Raw genomic sequence first — 21098 nt, forward strand, 5'->3', positions numbered from 1 at the left:
GAATGTCATTGAGTGGAGTGGCGTACACTGGAATAGCATGCAATGGAGTGGCATATAGTGGAGTTGCATAGAGTGGAGTGCCTTACAGTGAAATGGTGTAGAGTGGAGTAGCATAGAGTGGAGTAGCCTATAATACATTAGTGTAGAGTGTAGTGACAGGGAATGTAATAGCATACACTGGAGGGGTGTAGAGTGGAGTAACGTACAGTGGAGTGCCATATAGTGAAATAGCGTAGAGTGGATAGGCGTAGAGTGGATTAGCAGATAGTGCAATTGCAAAGAGTGGAGTAGCGTTCACTGGAGTGTCATAGAGTGTATTGGACTGTTGTAGAGTGGAGTGTCAAGTGTCTTGTCATAGAGTGAAGTGTTGTGTCATACAGTGAAGAAGAGTGGTGTGTTGTACTGTGGAATATTGTGTAATACAGTGGAGTGGAGTGGTGTTTTGGAGAGTCTAGAATAGGAGTCATACTGTGCAAATGGCTAAATGGATGTAGATAACACTTTTCAGGAATGTAGAATATGGTGTGCAGAGTAACGCAAGGCAGCAACTTGTTCTGCCTTGCTTTTTTCCAGATGTATCAAGCAACATAGGGTGACACGTGGTGGCCTTGCATTACTTGTTAAATGTGACCTAAGTATTACAATGCCTTTCCAACACCATGTGTGATGCAAGGGTAACGCAATCCAATAATAAATCTTTCTCTTCTTGAAATGTTGTGCCATGGTAAACAGAGGTAACTTCACTGTATGGAGCAGCACAAGGCAATGAGCATATATTACTGGCTAATGGCTGCCTTTACAAAAATAAAAAGCAGACATATTTCTTTAACTACACTTTAGCTGGGAGTTAATAAATGTTCCCTAGGTAAAAGAGAAAGAAATTCCCTTGACATGTGTCCTGACTTACAACCCTAAAGCGAACCGTGTCAGATCGATTATCTAAAAAAAACTGGAAAATATTACATCCATTAGGTTTACAGAAATCCCTATTTTCTTTTAAAAGAGGGAAAAATATTTGTGACACATTAGTACACGCATCTTTTACGATGAACAAACCACAGAAAAATCTGAGCAATATGCCAGGCTTGCCTCGTCTCATAGGACATTTTAGATGTAACAATTGCACTGCATGTAAATATACTGAAAACACAAAAACTATAGAATTGAATGGCAAGAACCATCAACAATGTCGTTTTTCTAACTGCAATAAAAAAATGTAGTATATTGCATTAAGTGTCCATGTATGTTGACATAAATAGGACAGACCACGTAACCAGTAAAAACACTTATTCTGCAACATATGTCTAGTATTCGATGCAAAGTAAGGAATGCTCCACTCATTGAACATTACATTGAAAAGGAACATCTAGATGATGAATTAAGATGGTCAGTCCTATATGTAGCAGAAAAGTCACAGACAGGTAGACTATGCCTCTATTCTGCGCAGAACGGAAGTGTGCCTAAAAACCTTGGTAGACACCAGCAACAACCATGATAACAAGAAAAAATGTTAACGCAAACCAAAACAATATTTCTGTGCTGCTTGTTACCAATACGCAACAGAAGGTACTAATATACTCACAAAAAATATGGCTACCCTCATTATTATTATAAACAACAATAGTAGGCATCATAATAACCGCCTGTCAACTATGACGTCTTTATGATCCGTTCTAAGGCTCTACTTTTGAGCCTTATTCTTTTTCCGGGGAAAGAACATTTGGATCCAATCCGCATAGTGCATTCTTTAGTCCATATTTTAAATGTTGGTATATAAATAGCGACAGAAAAATCCAAAAGTAAGTTTACATATTTTTATTTCATTTAGTACTCAGAATAAGAAAAAGTAGATACCACTTGCGAAGAATGCAGCCAAAATTGCAGAAAGTAGGATTATTCACGCTAGCCATAAAACCAATAATGTACTAAGATGGGCGCCCACATATCACGAATACGATCAGATAAAATCCAAGTCCGTTTTTGCTGTTTAGCTTTTCCTCGACCGTATACCGAAAATGTTTTTTAAACAGGAAAGGGTCTGCGGCTTAATACACGCTGACGGAGACATGCGGCAGACACAGCTGTACGCTTAAGCTGGACTTCATGCGACAGCCAGCTTTAAAAATATTTTTGCCACCACTCGCGACTGTATGTAAATAAGTAATGTAAACATTTACGCGAACGAAATTGGTAGCAATGACTGATAAGCTTCTAATGTAGTTTTTACGGTTCCAGTGCCATTTAATGGAATGCAAACAATGAAGAAAATGCATTAATATAAAGGATGTGTCCTAATAGCATAAAAGACAAGGTTAGTTTCATTGACACTACCGCGGTGTGGGGTTCGATAACAAAACACCCTTGCAAGTTTTGTTGTATCCATTATCAACACAAAATAAGTGTCACAAAACAGTACAAGGTCACATACTAACCATGTACGCTTATGAGACCCATTAATTCACAAAAGCTTTCCATTTCCCTTTCTTACAACACAAGTATGAACAAGTCCAACAGAATGTGGTGTTTAGGAATTTAGAGACACACATTTACGGTGTCCATACAATGGTGAACAGTGCAACTTCCAGCACTGGTGGCTCATATACCATTTATCTGTGACGCAGGAGATAACCACATAATGCTAATTTATATACAAGCACTGATCCTAATGTCCTGAGGAGGCCAGAAAACTACAAAAGGCTGAAACGCGTCGACAACGCATACTTTGGAGGAATGTTGCTAGAATTTTCAAATTAATGATTGAAAAGAAAACAGATGGTATCAGATGCATATAGGATGAACATTTAACCTAAAAAGATTATACCCAATGACATTACCTCAACTACAGTGGACTGCCAGCCAGGAAAGAGCAGCAGCTTGTACAGAAAAAAAGACTCTAGTGTTTAAGAAAGCAATCATTTAAAAAACAATTGTTGTAAATGTGTTATAATCTTCAGTTTTCATTTTGTTATAAGTATGTCTATTTTATGTTTTTGTTGGTTTGTTAAATTTAAGAATACATATAAAAAGGTTTAACATATAAAGAAGTTAAAAACATATGTTGACTGGTGGCAAAATAAAGTCACAAAGGAACTGATAAATAGTTTGGAAAACAAAATAGACAATAAATGTCTTTCAGTGAGTAATTTGTTTTCTCATTTAGGATTGATATCAAAATCTATCTCACCTGTATATATTTTGTTTGTTATCTAAATCTTAGCCCAGACACAGTGGAGTTACAGGGCTTCCCCGCCAGGTTAACACTAATAAGTACTTCAGCAAAGTAAACCAGCAAATCACTTCAGCTTTCACAAAGTTAAATACAAAAATTATCTTTACAAAATTGAACCTATGAAAAGTATAACAAATAACTAAACACCTAAAATAGTTATATTTTATATTACATTTCCCTTACACAGACCAAAAGGCTTAAAAAGTGAAAATCAAATGTGAAAATATGAGAAATCTGAAAGTGAGTACAAATAAAAATCAACTGAAAAGGCACACATATAAAGTATTAACCATACAATGTAAAACACAAAGGATTCATGTAATTACTAATGATAGAAAATATAAAATATAAAAACATCCACTGTAGACTGACCACCTACCTCCAAATCATTACAAATTGTATCTCCAGTCCTGGACTACTTAACAATAGTCTAATTCATTTTGGGTCCTGTAGCTATACGTTCACTGCATTAAACAAATGTAACTAAACCTCCTAAATTCAATGATTTATAAAGAAAAGGTTGAGGACTGCTGACACTATCTTTAATGACCTGGAGTGAGATGGTCACTCTAATGTGAAAAAATGAAAGTAAAAAGTCATCATAATCAAATATATACAAGAACTAATCTGTATTCATATATATAAAATTTAAATCAGAAAACAGCAATGAGAAAACAAAGCAAAAAATGGCAAGGGCTTTGAACAAACCATGATGCAACCAATTCTGAAGTTTAAACCCATGCATAGCTTTAACTGTCACATCAATCAGGGCTTGTAGAGATATGGCCACAGATCATCATGGACTATAGATCACTTTACCAATGCCCAATTTGCATATGATATAGAAAGAACTATTAGACCTGGACTATGTATCAGTGGCAGAAGAAGTCACAAAATGCAATAACTTATTAATGGAGTCACCTTAATATCAGGCCCACAAAGAATAACAATCTCCCCTATTAGATTATTTTGAAAACATGGGAGTAGATTTACTAATAAAAATAGCACAATATAGTACAGTAACAAAAGTGTCTGTGCTGCGTTGTGCTAAGGGTATAGAGCAGCGCAGAAACATATTTCCTAAATATGACCTGCTACTGCTCTCTTCCCATTCATTGACAAATAAACAGGCTGCCTAGTTCCACACACACCCATCTTTGTATCATACTGCAAAGATGTGTGGGCTCTCTAACATTTATTTCGTACGGGAAGGCGTCTATTCCACTATAAAAATCCAATGCTTCAAACATTTCAGGCATTGAATATGTACTGTAGAGTGTAGCACACATCCAATGATTAAAATGTTTGTAGAAATTTAAGAAATGTCTCCTACTTACTGTCTGTTTGAAGGAGGAGTTAATATTTTTATACAAAGCCAGGTCTGACAATCTTTATACATCTGGCTTTAAATCACAAAACAATGTGGTAGTTTGTAAATGCCCTAGTATCACCAATGGAACAGTAGAGCAAGGCAGTGCAGATTGCAACATACATTTCTTTAAGTCAATTGTGAAGCACAAAAATTGTTTGCCACTGGAAAGTAAATGATTTACCAAGTACTTGTTTGTGTCACTTTGTATGACTTTGCAGCATTACAAACTCTTGACAACTCTGCCCCTTTATCAACACTTTGCTCTGCCTTGTGTCACTTTTTGTGACTTTACAGCAGCTATGTTGATACATTTGTACCTTAGATTGGATTCATGAACAAATCAGGGCTCAAGTTCCTCATCACCTGGTAGAATGTATATAAGACTGCACATTCCCAGGAGGCAAAAACAAACAATGCAGTAGAATAGTGATACAAGATCTTCTAAAGCACTCTTGGGAGGAGAAACCCAACACTATATAATTTCATCCAAATATTTTAAAAAAGAGCAAAACTCTCCAGACTTAAGACTCGCACAATCACTTGCAATACAACTAAGAGAAATGTTCTCCGGTATAGTTCACTTCTTCCAAAACAATTAAAGTCATCATTATCTAGTTCATCATAAGGACGTTACTCTAAAAACAAATCACAACATCCAAAATAAACAACCATCCTAAGTAACAATATATAATTATTAATCTTAATTATTTTAATGATTAGAATATTAATTTATTTAAATCATTCTCAATCAATGCCAAATCTCAAATATAAGTTGAAAAAAATGTAAATGAAATAAAATGAGTTAATGTAGTAGCAATTATTATAATAACATAAGATAACACAATGGTAACTAATACAAAAATTACACCTAACAAATGTTAATACTTGCCACATACATAACATCAAAAATTAACAAATGTTCCAATACAATATTGTACATTTTGGGAAAATACATTTCAAAATAGCAACAAATCACTCTGTCCATAATACAATTAAAATATATAAATATAAAAATAAATTATTCATATACAAAGCATACATATAGCCACCCAAAACTTCAAAGTATAGTAAAACAGAATGCTTACAACTCAATAGATAAAGACCTTGTATAAGAATCCTAAACTCACAGCTAAAATAGTGAATGCACAAAACAACCATCTAATACAAAAATCCCCCAAATAATGCAAATAATTTTTTAATCAAAAAAAACAATAGCACATCTTTCAACTCTGTACAAAACCTGAATAATATATAAAAAAGACAACACACAATGAAAACCTCAAAAATCAAAAAACAAAAATGTTAAAGCCATGGACAAAAAAAGTCCAACCTATTTACCATTTAGTTGCAAACCACCATGCCTGGGATCACATTTAAATGAAGTCTTATCATTTTTTAAATGCAGACTGTTTTCCTTAAAGAAAGGTCTGGTGTAAGGCACAAACTTTTGTTTTTCAAAAAAGAAATATATACAAACAATGTCCTTTGTCAGTCATTGGCTTCTTTAGCGCAGGACCCTTACTCCATTAACATCAGGCATTGTAAACCACATCTTGAATTACCCAGCATGTCCCAATGTCTTTCTGTCTTTCTATTGCATGTATCTTTTCCTTGCATTCAGAAAGGTATGGTCAGTCATCAAACGTTTTTTTCTCATTAGCATCCATTTTTTAAATGCTTTTGTCAGTGCTTACATGCGTAACTCTTAGCCCATGCATCAACTGATTGCAAATATGGAACCGTAATGGATGTAGCACATTCTTTTTTAACATTCCAATGTGGCCACCTTGTTTAGAATTAATGTAGCAGCCATCTTGTTTTCAATATCAGTGTAATGGACAGGGCAGAGTGAATTTGGCCAGTGTTTCTGCTGCACTTTCTAGAGGTGGCCCTGCCCTTGTAATAAAGTAGTTAATCCCCCAAGACCTGACATGTGATAAACCAGGGATTGCAGGACCTGTGCAAAATAAAAACATTTGCTGTGACTTGGTGCAAATATAATACACTAGAGGGCACATGTACGTACCATTTTTCCTGTCGCAAACTACCCGATTCGCAGAATCGGACCGTTTACGACAGAAATAAAACATTTTGGTATGTACAGAGCCTAATTGGCAATTCGGTAATATATTTAAATAGGTTTGTGAGACGCAATTAGGAAGGGGTGTTCCCTTCCTAATTGTGAGTCGCAGTGCGATGTAGGATTGTTTTGTGACCACACCCATTTGCACCATTTGCAAACATCCCTTTGTGAATGGCAGCGAAATATTTTTTTACTGACCACTGCCTGCTCTGAAAAAATGAAAAGAAAATTTTTCATTTTTGATTTTGTCGCATCTTGTTTTCCTTTAAGGAAAACAGGCTGCATAAAAAAAAACTGCTTTATTTAAAAGCAGTCACAGACATGGTGGTCTGCTGTCTCCAGCAGGCCACCATCCCTGTGAGGGCTGCGATTCCCAATGGGGTCGCATATTGTGAACTACCTCATGAATATTTATGAGGTAGGTAATTTGCTACCCTATTGGGAATCGCAAACAGTGTAAAGTACACTGTTGTACATCTGGGTTTTTTCGACTCGCAGTTTGCGAGTCGCAATACCTTATCTTTGTACATGTGGCCGTAGGTTCTGTCAACTGAATGGCAGAGTTGGAGTGTCAGTCCCATATTAACAGCTACATACACATGCTCCTTATGACGATCCTGCTTTAGCCAGGCTCTTAAAAACCAGAGAATCTGTTCATTCATCCTGTAAGCATTTGAGAAGAATGTCTATTTTCCCTATACCAATAAATCACCCATCAATGTCACTCTGTTGAATATTTTTATAGAGAAGAAAACATGCAACATAAATACCCATGGAATACCTACCAAGATAAAAGAAAGACTAATTAATGTGTTCTCATAATTACCCATAACAAATCAAATAGAGCCCCATTCAATAGGGATTCCAATGAAGTATTTATCTTTCCATATGGCATAAAGATCACATCATAGCATAAAAATATAATTGCTAATATTAAATTCCGAAGAGCCATGAATGGACCATAGACTAGCCTGTCTGGAAGTAAGAGTATGGTATGTGCAGACATTTCTGTTAACAGTCAGCCCACAGGCTAATAAGATTACTGTTCAATTTACTCCATTCTACTAGTTAAGTCTAGGAGACAAAGAATATTTATAAACAAGAATGAATCACTGTTTCACAGTGTAGGTCCATACTGCACAACTTCAGCTGAAAGCCATTATTCCATTATTCCAACTGATGGCATAATCTAACTGCATAATCAATCTTAGTCATATCTAGAAAAGCACACCGAAATGTGGCACCCGTAAACAGCAGATGACTCTCAGACACCTTCAGGATGTCTGAGTTTAATTTTGATTATGGCTTCATAATGCACACGTTTTAAAAAGTTGTATGTTTTTACCAATCTCATTATGACTTTCATGAACATATAATAAACCACATTTGGTCAATGGATTATTCCATTCATAAAACTAAAGCTTAAGTCTTTGTAAGTCTACTGACTTTATTTTCTAATGTGTTCCTCTCAATAGCAAAATCTCAGGGCCCCATTATGAGTGTGGCAGTCCAAGGATCACCACACTCATGTTGATGGTTGTACTGCAGCACTCCAGTTACAACTTTGGCAGGCAGACCCACCTAAAGACCGGCATTCCCGCCAGGATCATAGATCCTGATGGGGTGATTGCGGTCAGGCTTGTAACCAGTGGCTGATTACAACCCCACTTTCCGCCAGCCTTTTCATGGTGGGGATCCCACCATGAAAATGCTGGCGGAAAGCCAGTGCTGGGGCCACATGCCGCGCCATGCCATGCCATGGGAAGTGCAGGGGCCACAACGCCCAGCACCATCAGAATGTGCACATTCCAAGCGTGCTGGACGCCCCCCTCTGTGATATGATATAAGTCTTGGCTCCCTTAAGGGAGCTGAGTCTTAGCACATAGCACGGTTCCTGCTGGACTGGACGGCAGGAATGCTTATTACAATGTTCCCGCTGGTCAGCCTGATGGGATCATTGTGATACACGTGGTGGAGACATCACTGCCATGACTATGGTGTCCTCCCCTGAGTTTGGCAGTCCAACTGTGGGACTGCCAAACTCAAAATGAGGCCCTCAGTCTACCAATATCATTTAAGTCCATACAACTTTTTTAGACACAAAAATTGTCAAGGGCAAATCATGGATGTGCAGAGTAATCTTTAACTCTCACAATCAAATATTTGCTACACTACGATCCAGATTCTGAAAACTGCTACGCAGCGCATAGGAGCAGCGAAAAAAGCTGCACTGCATGACATGGAGAGAGCAAGGGAGTGCCATATTGACATAGAAATAGCACTCTCCTCCCCTCTCCCTAGCACAGGTGCTGATTTTAGCTGCCATGCACCATGCGCACACCTCAGCACCATAGTGCTAGGATATGTCAGCAAATCTAGCATGGTTTTTGTACAGGAACGGTATTCTTCCTTTACTAAATACTATCCCTAGATAAGTGGAAAGGCTTTTCCTACCTTGTATGTGTGCTGTACAGTGCAGCACACATGCAAAGTTGAAAAAGCAGGGAGAAATAAAAACATTTCTCTGTTTAGCACCTGCTTTTCAAAGGCATTCAATTTTGGCGCTAAACTCTTTCTTCTGATGTTTCAGAATAGGATTTAGCATTAAACAGCATGGGTGGTAGCACAGGTATGCTTATGTACCACCCATGTCACACCCCCTTGATGCAAAGTAATACAAAGCAGCGTTTCTCACTGCTTTGTGTTACTTTGCCACACAAACCAACGCAAATACCTATTTGCGTTGGTTTCTGAATGCCCAAAAAACCTAGTGTCAGTTTAGCATTATAAAAGCAACGCTAAAAATACACTAAACCTTTGATTAACTGGGGCTACGTCTTTAAGAAAATAAATGGACAGCATTGACATGTCTGAATATCTTTGCAAAAAATATAGGAGATATAGGGCACATTGTAGATAAAGAGAGGATCTTATGCTCATCCTCTCTCAATTAATGTTAAATCAAGTATCAGGGCCCCCAATTAGTGGCCAGACACACTATTCACTGATTTAGCAAGATGGGATAAATGTGATTATAAGCTCCTTATGCTAAACACCTTGCTGGATAGTTTTTATAAAAGGGTGTTTGCCCTCACCTACTACCAGTTGCATGCTTCATCATCAGGTACATCTTCACTACCTACATGTATGTGGATGTGTAGCAGGCTCCCTTTGAAGCTGTTAGAAGTGTAGGGTATTTTAGTGAAAATGCGTGTGGTACACACTTTCATAGTGGTTTCACTCACTCAGTCGGTGTGTACCAAGAAATAAACCATGATTCCTGTAGGTTCCTCTGCTAAGTGGACCTTGAGATTAAAATGCAAAGAAGGGAGTTTAAGGGGGCTTTCCAAATGAATCCTTTAGGTAGAACATTTCCTTGCATACATAAAAACAACTATCCTAAAAGGTTTGTGCAATGCAAGTCTTTACTGAAGTCAACATATTTCTGTTCTCGTTTAAGCCCCATAATGGCCAGTGACACTCATCAGGACAGAACCCTGCCCCTCCTTCTCTTTGTGTCCTCCCTACCCCAGTCATTGGATAGCAACATCTGTAGAATAAAAGGGGATGGAAAACAAACAATGGCATTGGGAATTACCAGTGTAAAAACTTGTTACATAGACCTTTTAAATACATGAATTCTGCATGGTTAAATACATGAATTCTGCATGGTTCTCACATTTATCTTGTCACATGTATATTCTGTGTCTTCACATGTGATTCGTCAACATGTACATCTATAATCAGTAATCTGTTTTTAGATCAGTGCTGAATGTGATCTACAGTGTGTCACTTACAAAAACAATGGTGTCCCATCATTGCACACCCCGCATAATATGTTACGTAAAATCATATCTGGAAGAACAGCTAAGGTCTTCTTGGATGCTGTTTGGCCAACTAACAAGACAGCAACTCTTGCTGTACTGTAATACACGGTAAAGGACATAAAGTGACATGCACTGTCATTTTAGTCAGTCGGTCATATTTGTACATTTGTATATGGTATTTCCATAGCACAAACTCATCCAAATGGCAATGGCCTTATCTCCATGGTCAAAGACAAGCATAAATGGTTAATGCATTGTGATGAAGTATTCTTCAAGGAGGTGAGTCTTCATCTTTTGTCATAGTTAATGCATAGAGGATATGTTTTTACCATCAGAATGACAGTGTGACTTGTCCCACTTCCTGAGCCTGTCTGCTGAAAGTGACCAGCCATCTTGTAAGTCCATGGTTCGCTATTGACATACGCAGGTGGGGAGTTAACTGCATCTGTACCACTGTGCCATCATTGTATTGCATGCTGTCCTGTTGTAGCATAATGGTTTCCAAAGTCAGAATCATTTAGTCTAAATGTAATTGCAACACCCTATTACAATTAGTCTCTATCAATTGTCTCCTTGGCTAGGAAGGTTTGGTCCCAAGACTAATTAGTGTCTGGTAGTCCAAGTCAAGGCTCCTCAATATTCCGTCCACAACCCTGAGAGCAGCCCTGAGAGTTGATGCATCATGCGTGAATGTGATCAAATGATGATAGAGTTATTTCATACAATATAAAACATGTTGGTGGACAGTGGTACAACAGGCTTTACTTTATTTCAGTGTTTCACCTTTTTTTAACTGATATGTATTAATTTTACATGGTTTTTATAGTGATACATTCACAAGTTATAAGCAGACATATTCGAAATTGCTGGGGTAACACAGTATTTCATTCTAGTGTTTCACTTAATATGTGAATGAAGCTTGTTAATGCTGAATTCCACGTTTTGCAAAATCTAGAAACATGTCATACTTTTGTTTTTTTAATTTGTATTCATGAGAGAAACCACTCAGCATAGAGTAATAAAAGTAAAATGACCCACACAGTCAGGAATTGAGGTTGAAAACATGTAGTCTACTAAACTCCACATAAAAGACAGTATTAAGGTTCTAATGCACCCCTCTGGTAAACGAGGAGACATATTAACTGACGGATTTACAAGCATGTGTGCATCGTAGGAACAGTGATAGAAGGGGAGAAAAAAAGTACTAAGAAAATTAACCCACATAGAAAAAACTGCTTCTCCTGTCTAACCAACCCTTCCTCCCTAGAGAATATCACCCAGGGGTGACAGGTGAAAATAGAAACTTAGCTACCCCTACAGTACATTTGCCTCAAGAGCACGCCTGGACACTTGCGGACAGCTAACTCGAACTTTTCACATTAGACAAGAAGACAGTGAGGGCCTCCACCTGTGTGAATCAATAGTTCTATCCTTAGAGTCCTCTCTCACCTTCAGAGGGATGTTCAGAGATACTCAGACTTGCAGTTTTTCCAGTTTCTCTTTACTTCTTCATTGTCACGCCCTCTGAGTTGAGGTTAGGCCTCAGCATTCAATCCATTAACAGAAACTGAAACCAACATCTGATCCACGGTTTTCTCATCAAAAAAAGAATTAACGTCCCAAAATCATCATTCCTACCGCTTTCCACTGATTCTCCATGATCTCCCACTTAGCATTAGTTACCATACCATATTCAATTCCACGCCTCCAATTGCTCCCTTCCTTTTAATTCCTTCTAAAAATGGTTCAAGTTCATTTCACTGGCATTCATTGTCTGTTTGGTGAAATTGGTCTTCACAGTCAGCTCGTTATGCAGACCACTAATATAATCTAAAGGTACCTTCTCATTTTCTCTGAGGGGACAGCCTTCAAACAGTTCCTCCCTTTGCCAATCTTTCTGCTCCTTCCATTCCATTACAATGAGGTCTGGATTTTAAAAACTCATCTCTCACAACCCAGTCTTCCACAAAAGCCATGTTTACACATCATAAAAGCAGTGGCAAGAGTAGGCTATATGAAGGATCTCACTGTAAACAGTCCCAGCTCCTTCTTATGTATATGTAGCCAGTAGTTCCATAACATATCAGCAGGGTTATACAGTGGGCAATTATTTTGGACCTGCGACTCAGGCCAGATTTTGATCCTCCTAGATGACAACATGAAGGCGATCCGTGCCATTGCTTCAGTTATCCCTAGCAAATAGATATGCCATTTGCCCTTCAAAAGTGCTTGCCCACAGCACTGTCTCAAAAGGCTCCTTCACTTCTGTTGGCATCTTATGTGATTGGAGAAAACTGGGCTTGCTATTGCCAGAGAAATAAGTATAGAAATCTCAGCAGTGTGGTGTGGGGGTGGCAAGCATACCAATAAAGTTACCCCAGTGCAAGTCTCCTGTGATGCGATGCCCTTAACCCTCATTGGACTGTTCTTTTGGGGAATCTGTTGTACACCCAGATCACACGATGGAAAGGGATATCGGGTTGCGAACTAGAACTACATGATGTGGGGGTGGGAACCATGCTAATACAATTACCTCAAGCTATGCCTCTTCTGATGCAGGGCCTATTGCCCTCATAGGTCCTTTCCTTCGAGGAGCTTGTCATGCACCCCGATAACCAGGGTGAGAAAGGCTATAGGGTCACAAGCTAAAGTTCATTATACAATGGCCATCTTTGGTTCTGATGACCCCAGTTCCATTTAGCCTGTTTTAACTCTTGTATTATGAATCCAAAGGAAATGATAAACTCTCTCATTTCTTAGTGCCTCCAGCACTGACCACATACACTGATCATTGGGAAACCAATAGCAGGAACTGGGAAAGGGAGGTGCTCGATGCTTAATTGGGCAACACTGACCCTTCCATGCCAAGGGGGAGTCACTACTTCTAATGCAGAATATTGCAATCTAGTGGCTCAAGTCAAAAATATGTTTAACTGGATACGTCCTGAGTTTCTACACTGGGCATATGAAATAGAGGGAGATATGGAGATGACAACTGTAATTGCCTATTGGGTGACACGTCAGAACGTACACTCTGATACTGTCACTTACGCAATATATGCTTGGCATAGGTTGACAATTCTGGTAGGACTGTAAGAATTTTTTTCCACCTGACTCCACAACACTAATAACCACCTGCTCCTGGTCTCCTATAAAACAAGGGCTCAGAGACAACAGACGGGACTGGGGCTGAAGACATTGGGTGATCTTTTTGTCAGTGGCCATTTTATCACATTAGAAATCTCTCAATAGAAATACTACACCTTCAGACATATTTCTATATTTTTGGCTCAAATACACATTGAAGGAATGCTTTCCAAGCTTTCCAGCTATACCACCATCACTACTTGCTCTGACGCTGAAGTATGCTTTTATGGGTCTCAAAGGGCTAATACCTATACTTCACAATGTGACGGCTGGTGCATCAGTGGTCCTGGAAGCACACAGTAGAAAGAGATGACAGCAGTACCTGGGTGTGACAATAGTTTCTGATATTTGGAATTATTGTTGCACACAGGTGGAAAAGGTGTCACTGAACAGTAGGCACAGATTGGTGCATTTCATATTTTTTCATATACTCCATCTGTCAGGTTTGAAATCAATTGGACTGGCTATGGACCCCATGGGCCCTAGGTGGCAACACTCTAGAGTGGACTACTTCTACTTGGTGTGGATCTGCCCTTCTATGGCCAACTTCTGACATAAAAATATTTTGAAACCTTGTCTCAGATTGTGGCAACACATCTGACCTCCCTCCACTGATGGAACTAATAGGTTACTTTAAAAACATTCCCAAAAGTTGTAGCACATTTCTGACAGTTGCTTTCCTTCCTGTAAAAAGAAGACCTTCTCTCTCTGAGAAAGACTGGATGGTCGACTTCATATACAGCAACAAGACGATGATATTTAATCATCAGTTGTACCTCTCACTTCATGCCCAAAGGGCATCTGGGCCCCACTGCAAACCCATCTGTTGGAAAAAAAGGACTCCACAAAATAACCCTTGATCTCTCTTCCCGTTCCCCAATATTTATAACCAATAATGTAGTTCTCTGCTCTTTTTTGCTAGATGATTTCAATGCTACTTATCACGATATCCTTCTTTAAAAAATGTACTATGGTATAGTTCTGCGAATAAATCAATCCTCTATGTAATTATACAAATATAAATAATGTTGTACTGGGTCTTTCCAATCGATGACTGATGCTGTACATTGCTACTTTTGTATTCACAAATAAGGGGAATGAGATGAGAAAGAAAACAGACACCAGACACCACCACTTTAAGTCATCATTCTGCTGTGCACTGACAGCTGCAGAATTAAGAATGTACCTAAAGACAATGGAAGATAGCTTAGAAACTTGCATAAATGCTCTTCTGTCCATAATAATGGATTGGGTAGGCCTTAAAAATGTCTCTATATTACCAGCTCTATGTGTTGTGATATGAAGCGGATATTCCTGAAACTGAAACATAACAAAATGATATGTACATTTAAAGATATAAACAACCTTTCCATTTTAATGGTGAGATAATTACCTCAACCTTTGTAACTATTCGCTCTGTGAGAAAGATGAGCTTTGGGCCAAAAACACATCAGGGTGGCCTGGCCACCAAATTCTGGTTTTGCCTTCTGTATTTAGATTCCAGCAAGCTATCATGTTTCCACTTGTGTAAATAACACTGGCTCCGCTGATGGAAACCTTAGACCTACGGCCCATTGGACATAGGATAGTTTGTCTAAATACTTAAGTTCAATTGACGCTATATAAGGAAGATGGTCTAATAAACCATTTTCCTGTCTGGGACCACCAGGGAAAGCACGGTGTTCAATAGCAGAAAAACACGCTGCAGGTTGGGAGGAAACTCCCAGCGTGTCAAGGACATTGTCGTTTGTTTTAAGCAAACGTTTACTTTAGGAGCTTGTACAGAAACAAACCTTTGCTATGCAAGCTCACTGAACATGGCATCCTCAAAGCAAAGCTTCAATAAATTCAGAAGAGCCACCACCATAGGATTGTTTCCCCTTTGGAAAACAATGGGGCATATTCAAGAGCCCGAAGCGCCATCTAAAGACACATTAGCATCAATTTTTTTTACAGTAATGTGTTAGATGGCCAAAAACGCGGTGTCATATTTACAAAGTGGCATAATGCATGCATTGCGTCACTTTGTAACCCCTTTGCAGCACATTATGCCTGCTCCAGTCATAATGTCTGCAAAGGGGGGCGTTCCCCAGTAAGGGGGGGGGCAAAAAAAGGCACAAAAATCTAAAAGATTTATTTGTGCCATTTTTTGGGCATATTTAACACCTGCACAGAGCAGGCATTAAAAGGAGGCTCCCATTGTTTTCAATGGGCCTCTAGGTGCTTTGCAGGAGTAGTGTCAAACTTTTTGACGCTAATCCTGCAAAGTGGCACGCTAGTTCCCTAATTACCGCCATGGTGCACCGTATGTTAAATGCAGCGCACACATAGTGGCGTTGGGGGAGTCGGCTAAGGGGCATATGATATGCAGCACTGCTTTTCTTAAATGTGCCCCAATGTGCCTTAGAAACCTGGCAGATGCAGCCAAAGTGTCATGCAATTTTTCTGGCCATTTTTATGCATGTTTAAATTGTGTCAGTGCCCTCACCGGTAAGTGCATGTGAGGAAAGTCCTTACCAGTTATAATCGGGCGGAGTGAAATTAAAACATGCACGCATGTGTTTATTCCGGCACCTTTGATTTGCCAATAAGTCCATGGTCATTTTGGAACCTTATTGCCTCACACTCTACATGTTTTGCTCTGGACTATAGCTCGAACAGCTGGGAAGACGGCTATCCAATCGGGCCAACCCTTATGCAGAAAACTAGGGTGGAAGAGTAGGAGTACCAGTATAACAAATATAGATACCTCCAACGTTCTGTACAATTAAAATGGTGAATCACACTTGCATTCTCATCTGGGAAAAGAGATATATTTATAATTATTTCTTCCTCCCTTGCTTTTTCCACAATTTTGGCCTGGCTGTGGAAACTTTTAAAGGTGAGGATGTGAGGTGAACAAAATACTATGAAGAAATAAAAAATATTGACCTGAAGAAAATTATATTTGTTTTTAGTCAATTGTTTGGGAGAAACTGAGAAATCACGTTCCCGAACATCAACTGTTCAACCTTGTTGTTAATATTATTTCTTAGGAATTCGTCATCATTAAACTACAGCTATTGGCAGGGCCTTGGTTGTTTCAAACACTGTTTTGTGAACCAATGCGGCAAAAGGGACATTCCAAAGAGTACACTGTAAACATACCGCTGCTGATGGCAGGGCTTGATATTACCATGATATTGCTCAAGAAATTAATTCAGGAGAAAGAATAAAGCACGTGCGAATTCATTTCAACAGGTGAAATTCATTAGAGAATTAAACTGATCTTAGCTTCAAAAGATACAGAGCGCCGTGTTCAATGGGATGTAAGGTCAGCTTTGAACATTTTTTTCCACTTGTGGTTATGAGTTTATGGAGGTGTCTTCTGAGAGGCAGTCCCCTGGGGATCCACAGTAATTTCTTTTACATCTGGGTAGCCAAGCAAAGAAATGGCTGCATTCAATTTGCCTTTGAAACACATATTCAATTCACTGCAGTATATGTGAATTCATCACATAAATTTGAAAACTAAATCTAGGAAATAGCACAGCAAGGGTTTCATAAGGCTGAAAACAAAGAAATGGCTTAAAGCAGTAAGCCTCACACCTAAAGCAAACATGTAAGTAAGCAAAAAACGAGATAACACAAAAATAATCCGAGGGAAATTACAGGATGTACTTCAATCCAATGCGTATGAGATATGATACAAAGACAATAACATTTATTTAAAATTATATATTTTAGGAAACTGAAATGTTTCATTTTATTGCTCACATGTGGATTGTTTAATTCCAAAAATATCACATAGAGAACAGATGGTCTCTAGTGGTGAACAGTCAGTCACTGTCCTGACAAAATACCTCTTCGTATTTTGTCATTCTGTATGTATATGACAAATCCTAAGTATATCTAAATTGGAAAAAAGTCGATTGATATTTACCTTATTTATTATTTGACATCAGGGATTACATCACAAATGCGGCAGATGTCTGGTCTGTCGTATTATAAGTGCCACACTGCCACAAATACATGTTCAGAAAGTTTATTAATATTAATGCAAAATGTATATGGGGCATGCGCAGAAGGCACAAAAAGGCGCCAACGTGTAATCAGACTTGTTCATATGATGCCCTGCAGAAGAGGAACCTCCGCAACATAGGTGCAGCATTTGCCTCACATGTGTAACACAAGTTATGCATGTTTAACATAAATGTTGCATGTGTCAAGTGCGCAGTGGACAGTGCATACAATATGGTAAACTAGCTGTCCAAATTCAGTCAAAGAAAACACTGTGTAAAACACATTAAATTATCACGATGAACACGATTAAAAGCCACGATAACTGAACTAAAACCTTGGCAATATTTAGAGTTCCCATCCAAAGGATACATTGATGAAGAAAAAGAAACATACTTCCAGACCTATGTCAGTGGCCTTAATTCTATGGCAGGAACATCGGTGTCTGCCAGGCAGGCTGGGTGACAGGAGTAGACACATATATGAAGATCGCGTTTAAAACACCATAGCTAATTTCAAACAGAGACCACGAAATAGGAAATGGAAACTGAGAATAAATGGCTTATACGTTGATGTGAAAGAAGGCTAGATTTCCACTACATACAAATACTTTCACATAAATACAGATGTGCCGCCGGAATATCGAGGTAGGAATCTTGATGGAACTAAATATCGTGGACACAATATCGAAGACAAACAACATAAGGTAAGTGTAGATATTCTATATCTAGCTCTACATACATATATCGTAACATATTTATATAGCTTCAAGGTGCATTGAGGTGGAGTTAAGAATAGGAAAAATACACTTCTTCTAAATGCACTTATATATCAGTATCTTGTTCCTCGATAATCTATACACAATATTAGTGTTTCTCGACATTCCTACCCCTGCGTTTCTGTAGTACAATAACAAATACATACATGCATCTCTCAACGATTGTATCCCATCATATCATTTGCATGGTTAATGATTTCCTACTTCGAAAATATTTTTCTCCTTTTTAATTGGTTTCCCTGTAACACTAAAATCGCTCTTGCCGTTGTGATCAGAACGACACCTTTGACACTTTTTTTTAGATCGGCTATACGACACTTACCCACCTCTCATGAACTTATACTATTACACTAAAAGAGAGCCAAAGTGTCAACTTACTTTAGCCATTAGCCTGTGTCATTCACATTTTGATAAACCCATGCTGGCCAGTGATACAGACATTGGTTGATTGTAACTGTGAGTCTGTCGTATGGATTTTTTCTCTTTATCAAAACATGGTCATGCTCTTTGTAGAGATGACTACTGTGACTACGTATAGAGAGAGGGTAAGAACTGTATTGCCAGGTAATCTGTCTACTGAAACACCACCACAGCTTACCACAAACTGGCTGTACAAGATGCTGTGGTGTGGTGATGTGGTGCGAGGTACAAGCGGTGAGCCAGGAAACACAGTCAAGGCTCCATGCACATGATGCCAAAGGGGGGATTTCAGGGCTTTGACTGTATGTGCAGCACCCTCTGGCACCAAGTGGCATCTGGCCTATTTCTGCATCAAAAGCCATGGTTGTTTTTTTTCCTTGAGCAATGTTCATGCCAAACGAAGTCGAAAGATAGAAAAAAGAGATTACTGAAAACACTGAGCGCTAGACGAGACCTCTAGTGAAGTTAGACGTGCACAGGTCTAGACAGGCGGCCTTTTGTAATCACATCTGCAGTACAATGCAACAACCCACTGAACAGTTAAATTCCTGTGGAAAAATGTGATTCTCAAAGCTGATTCATTTCTTCAATATCTTTTGCATTTCACAAAAATGGCTTAGTGTTTTAAAACAAAAAATAATAATCTTGCATACATAGTCAGCAATCAGTGGCACAGGCTTTCTAGTAATGGATGAAAAGTATCAATAATAGTCTACTAATTCACGTAAAAAACATTGTTGTCAAGGTTCTGCAGCGCTGTGTCGACCTTTCATTGACCAATTCTTTCATGGTGCTTCTTAGTAAACTGTTTGATGCCCTTACAACTCCATCTTCTCTTTTTACGAATAGGCTTGATGCACACATAATCACTTGTGTGTGCTACTTTCTTCAGTGAGGTTCTGGTCTCCACATGTATCAACAATGCCAGCCGTCCAGTCATCCTCAGAGCCATTGTGGAGTTTGACATATTAACATTGGTGTCGCTGATGGTGGAGAAAGGTGTCTCCCTGAATTCTTGTCCAGGAAGACAGCAAGATAGTAGGCACTGAAAATGAGGATGGATTTAGAATTCTGGAAAAGGGCCAGGTGCCTGCGCCCCTGAGCACCAGTGGCAGAGATATGTGCATCTAAATACTATTGTGTAACATTCACATTACATCTCTGACCCTGTATATACTGACGGGACCTCCACAAATATAGGTATTCATATGTGCACTAACAAAACACCCTGTCACTTCCACTCACCTTACTAGGTCTTGCTGGAGACATCTCTTGCAAGAGCATATATGATCTACATCAGTCAGAGAGTAGCAAAACATCAACCCCCTCGGCCACTGGCAAGTGACATTCGGCCCCTGATTGATTGCAAAATGATTTTTCACATTCTTCCACTTTACTGACATAAGGTCATTTCATTGGAGAGCAGTTTTAGGAGTTAGAAAAGAGAAGGGTGAGCATTAAACAAAGCAAATGAGTTCATCTTTGGAAACACTTCAATATTCCAAAACCACACTGACCGTCCACTGATGTCCCACATAAAGGAGATCCGTGGGAAGATACTGGACTGTGACTCTGCAGCAGCATCTTTGGCACTATCTGATTTAGAGTGCTACCTTGTCTGTACTTGTGTCACAAACCTATGTAGCATGTCAGTGCCTACCCAGAGGTGGTTGTGAGCTGAGGTAGGCACTATTACAGTCCTTGCATAAAGGTCCTCCTTGGAGTTGCTGTGCAGTGGGAGGGCAGATCATGAGCTCAGACACGCTTCACAGCCGCCAAACATGCTCCCTTCATGATGAATGACTGGACTGTGAATCCATAGCTGTGTTTGTGCTTACCACTGGCACAGAGTGCCCCCTGGTGTGCACTGCATCATGAGTAGTTCATCATGAGCACAGTGTCAAGCCTCAGAAAAGCCGCAGCTATCTGAGGTCAGTGACAAGCTGCAGAAAAGAAACCACTGATTGCCGTGCGGGTCTTCAGCTAGAGGAGGGACTTTAGCCAAATGTGCACTGGTTAGAGATATGTTAACTAGAAACAAAATCAATGATCAGTGTGGAATGCTGTGTATGTGAGTTTGTGTGTGTGTGTGTGTGCGTGTGTGTGTTGGTGTCTGTTTCAATGCAATTTGTGAACTAAGCTTTCTATCCCATAGCACATATTGACCTCCTCTCCTTACAGTTTGAATATAAAGTTCATTCAGAAATATTAAAGCAAACCTTTACAATATGTGATAATTTTTG

Source organism: Pleurodeles waltl, chromosome 5 (assembly GCF_031143425.1).
Source record: "Pleurodeles waltl isolate 20211129_DDA chromosome 5, aPleWal1.hap1.20221129, whole genome shotgun sequence".
Taxonomy (NCBI): Eukaryota; Metazoa; Chordata; class Amphibia; order Caudata; family Salamandridae; genus Pleurodeles; species Pleurodeles waltl.